We start from the raw sequence: 4,527 nt of genomic DNA on the forward strand, positions 1-4,527 counted from the left end.
TGCGGGCCCACTATACCTAATGCTTGTTGCGTCTCCCGCGAGGAAAAACTGTGGGCGCGCAGTTTTTTCTATTGCATGAGGCGGGCCAAGTGGGCCCGTAGTTTTAGACGTGACCCACTGGAGAGCTATAACGTGGGTTCCAACACTGTTGTACTGTTCGCAACAACAGAACTATTTATCATTCTTGTTTGAATTGTTACACGAAACCTCAGGGAACCCATTAATTCACGGAAACCCTGTGGAGTGCAACTAAAAAAGCGTTCGATTTTTGTCCCGGGATATCCCACAGAGAGAAAATCCCGGGATAATTTTTTTTGCTGAAATCGTCCGGGAGTTGGGTCGCCTGAAAATTCTGTTGGGTCGCCTGTTATTGTGGCAACAAGTAGATTGACGTCACTTGGTAGCGTGTTTTTTCAAGGCTTTAAAACAGGGTTCTAAAACGGTGGCGATTTCAACATTACTGATTGTATGAATATTTTCTTACAAGAACTGTGAAACTCAGCTAACTTTTTCTTACAAGCAGATAAAGTATTTGAATAAATTTTACTGGCGATTGTTTGGGCTTTTTGTGATCTCAAGAGCAAGGTCAGACATTTAATTTGCCACAGGGGACACTTATTTAGGCTATGAATATAGTGAGCGGTTATACTTTTTAAATACAACGGTAACGAGCTATCCCTTAAAGCAGTGGTCGGCAACCGCCGGTCCGCGGCCCGGTACCGGTCCGCGAGGAGTTCGTTACCGGGCCGTATAATTTTTCTGGGTAAATGCTATGAACATTTTGCTCATGTATTTCGGGGATGATAAACTAATTTAAGCGTTTTTTTGCTAAATATTTGTAGTTTTTTTATGACCGGTCCGCGGTAAAATTTTCATTTCAAAAGCGGTCCGCAGTGCAAAAAAGGTTGCCGACCCCTGCCTTAAAGGGCCCCGGCAGCGGCGATGTGACTTTTTCTACATTTTAGCCATTTAGAATTGCCATAATTCAGGGAATCCGAATCACTAATTTTTTTGTCCTATGATTTGTCGTTTTCGAGATATTCAATCAAACAATGAGCTCTCGAGCGACACCTTGGTTTAAAATGCAGCAGCGATTGTTACGTCACCTCGTACCAACTTCTAACAATGGCGTTGGTCAGCTGTTGTTTTTGTTGCTTGTTTTACCTTTGATGCGTACGTTTTTTTACTGTTTACGACTGATAAAATTAACGTAGACACTTAGTTGACAGTTAAGGAATATATAACAACTGTTTTCTTAAAAAGGTAGGTGTTTTGTTGTTAACAAAAGGTATTTTTCACGTAACAGTATTATTGTAGGTGTTTATGTACTAACTGTGTGGTAATGGAGGAGAGAAAATCATGCGTTTGTTGCCATGAAATTAGTAAGTGCAACAGCAGTTAGCCAAGTTCAACGAATATTCTGAGTCGAATCTGCTTTGTATAAATGCACATCCTGGATTTGAATATATGTCTCAACGTGTATGCATTAGAAGCAGCATATTAACGATTTAAACGTCAATTCGGAAATCATGATGAGGGTAACACCCGTCACGAGCAGTGGCGTAGGCAGCCAAAAAGTTTGGGAGGGGCCAAATAATTTGATGTCTAATACAACTTTTTGCTAACGCTCGGCGTGCTTTTACCAAAAACGTGACTTGCCAAACTGTGGTTTGACGGGACAACGAAACGCTTTATTAATTTATTCCATGTCTGCATAAATAAAAAAGCATGGATTTCAGCCTACAACTTGGTGACAAAAGTCATTTTTGGTAATTTATATATTCCTTTGACAGTTGAGAGACAAAACCACAATAATGAAGGACGAAACTACACTAAATTGAAGTTTATCAATGTACAACTTTGAAAATTTGGGAGGGGCCATGGCCCCTTTGGCCCCTCCCTGGCTACGCCACTGGTCACGAGTAAGTTTTACTGTACCAACTACTAACATGCAATATGCCACCAGCAACCTCTATGTACTCAGGCTTTACACATATACTGCCTACAGAAAATTTGTTGAATGGTGCTGGGGAAGACTTCAGAGTTACGTTGACTGACAGCCACTTGTCAACTATAAGTTGTGAATTCCCTTGTGACGTTGCTGCACAACAATACATGTGGTTGCATATGCTTTTCACCCAAGGTCCCAACTCTTTGCATTTTGCTTTGTTAGAAAGTGCTGTCAGTTTCTTTCTAAATTAAAAACCATAAAACTGGTGTATGCTCATCTTTTATTTTCATCATACTTGTAGCTACATGCCAAACATAATGTTTTGTTTCTGACGATTCTTCACTAATGTATTTAATGATTTGTGTATGCCTGTCAGTCACAAAGGCTTTAATAAACAATCCTTTGCTTGTGATGCTTTCAATGCATCCCAAGAATCCTTCTTTTTCCATAGCATTGCTGTTTGCCACTTCATTGCCCTAGAACAGTGGTTCTGAAACTTTTTTGACCGCGACCCAAATCTGAGCTTTATGAACATCTTGCGACCCAAGCCTCAAACATAAAAAATATGTATTTTTTATTTTTGTATGAGTAGTTATCATCCTTATACTCTAACTGTTACTTTCCAAGTTCAGTTTCGTATGATTAACCTCCTATCATTCCCCGGTAACTTATTGCAATCGCCGTGTGCGTAATAGAAAAATGGAAGGCTATTGTCTGTATGTTATAATGATTGGTTCATTTTGCTGTATAGCGTTGTCAAGTGAGGCTGTATTTGGCTACGATGCTGTCAAAACTCTCAGAAAACCACTTACTTATGGTACAATACTCCAAGGTTACTAAGATAATGCCACATAAAATGCCTATGATACAATAATTCAGTCATGACTGAGAATTGAAAATTGAAATGAAAAAAGTTCGTTTGGGCAGAATTGAATCACCACAACGCGACCTATTTTGTGACCATGCGCGACCCATGTTTGGGTCGCGACCCATACTTTGAGAACCACTGCCCTAGAAAATATTATGAAATTACCAACTGAATACCTGAACAAGGTTAATAGCAACAATTTTATTGTTGCAAAGATCCATCATTGTGTATGTACCAAATTTAGCTGAGTGTCCAGGGAAATCTGCAGTTAATTTACTTCTGGTACACCATTTACGAATTCCTGACTTTTCCACTTATTTGCAACAGAGAGCAGTACAATCTTGAGCCACAGTCACAAGTGAAACAATTTTTTTTTTCTGGTGGGTACTGTGGCACCTTGACATTTTGGGCAATATTTTAAGAGGTGAAGAAGTTTTCTTTTACACACAATGTATTTTGGTTCATAGCTTAGATTGGGTGGTTCCCTACATGAAAATGTATTGATATTATCACACCTTTTTTTCATAACCACACTTTTTTGTTATTACCAAGTAAATGGCATGACAATAAACTAAATTAGTATAACATAATGGTAATATTGGAGACTATAATGTTAAATGAGATTATGTCAGAAAAAAATTAACTAAAGCATACCATATGCTGTGTGACTACTTTTCTTGCAGCTGCTCTCATTGCCATTTCTTGCTGAAGAAGAATGTTCTCATAAATACATGGAATGGCATTTGGCTTTAACACCACAACTGTGCCATACCCCTGTCAGTCATTGGTGTCATACCGCAATTTATTTGTGAAACATTCATCTGTGAAATGTAGGCTACAAAGAACACTGCATTTTGTTGGTCCCTTCCACTTTCTCTTCACGTTAACAAATTTAGTTCAAGCTGACCGCAATCGCTTTATACTTGGAAAGCGAAAAAGTGTCATATTGCTGGCCTTTTGATTTCCTCTCGAATAGCAACCATACACAGAATACACTGCAGGCATTTTTGCACACTTGAGTATACAAATTAAAGCAATTAAACACCAAAATACCTAAACTAACTAACGTAATTGGCGTCGCAAAATGTTATACAACCACCAACAAGCTCCAAACCAAGTTGGTACGAGGTGACGTCACATGACGTTTGAGCTAAGTGACAAAGTTTCCGCAAGGTGTCAGTGTTTTTAGATTTAAAACGTAAATATTTAACTAGTAACTTCGATTTTTGTGGTTTTAAACCTGGAATCGTGTTTATAAAAATACGACAAACAACATGTTAAAAAATAATTTTCCGGTGCCGGGGCTCTTTAAACTTGTTTCGCTTTTACATTTCCTATAGGCCGAACTGCGAGGTATTTGTATCATTTAATTTGGTAAATGTAATGTAATTTGATGTTAAATGTATAGGATTCTCCTCTACCGAGTAAATGTCTTATTGTTTTTCAACGAAAGGTATTGTTTGCGCATAATCGTAATCTTATTTTGTCTATTATCCAACAGACTGTTTAATGCTTTGAGCCAGCTCCAAAGTTTGCGCTTAATGGAAATGTTTTGTCGAAAAAACGAAGTGTTTAAATTTTTAAAATTTAATTTTTTTTTAAATTTTCCAAACTGGCGTAATAATTTTCGAAAAGCATACATGATTTCGAGGCAAAAATACAACCAAAATAATAAGAATGCGTGTCTATGGGTCGCGAGAAACCACAA

General features: G+C 38.0%; 1 long non-coding RNA gene across 1 annotated transcript; it reads left to right on the plus strand.

Annotated features, from left to right (window-relative positions):
- The first annotated feature begins 925 nt into the window (after positions 1-925).
- Positions 926-3,236, plus strand: LOC145203919 (uncharacterized). Its single transcript, XR_013853420.1, has 3 exons — positions 926-1,263; positions 1,794-1,922; positions 1,985-3,236. It is a non-coding gene; the product is annotated as an uncharacterized LOC145203919 (long non-coding RNA).
- Positions 3,237-4,527: the final 1,291 nt, after the last annotated feature.

The sequence above is a fragment of the Phallusia mammillata genome, chromosome 8 (genome assembly GCF_965637545.1).
Source record: "Phallusia mammillata chromosome 8, kaPhaMamm4.hap1.1, whole genome shotgun sequence".
In the NCBI taxonomy this organism is placed as follows: domain Eukaryota; kingdom Metazoa; phylum Chordata; class Ascidiacea; order Phlebobranchia; family Ascidiidae; genus Phallusia; species Phallusia mammillata.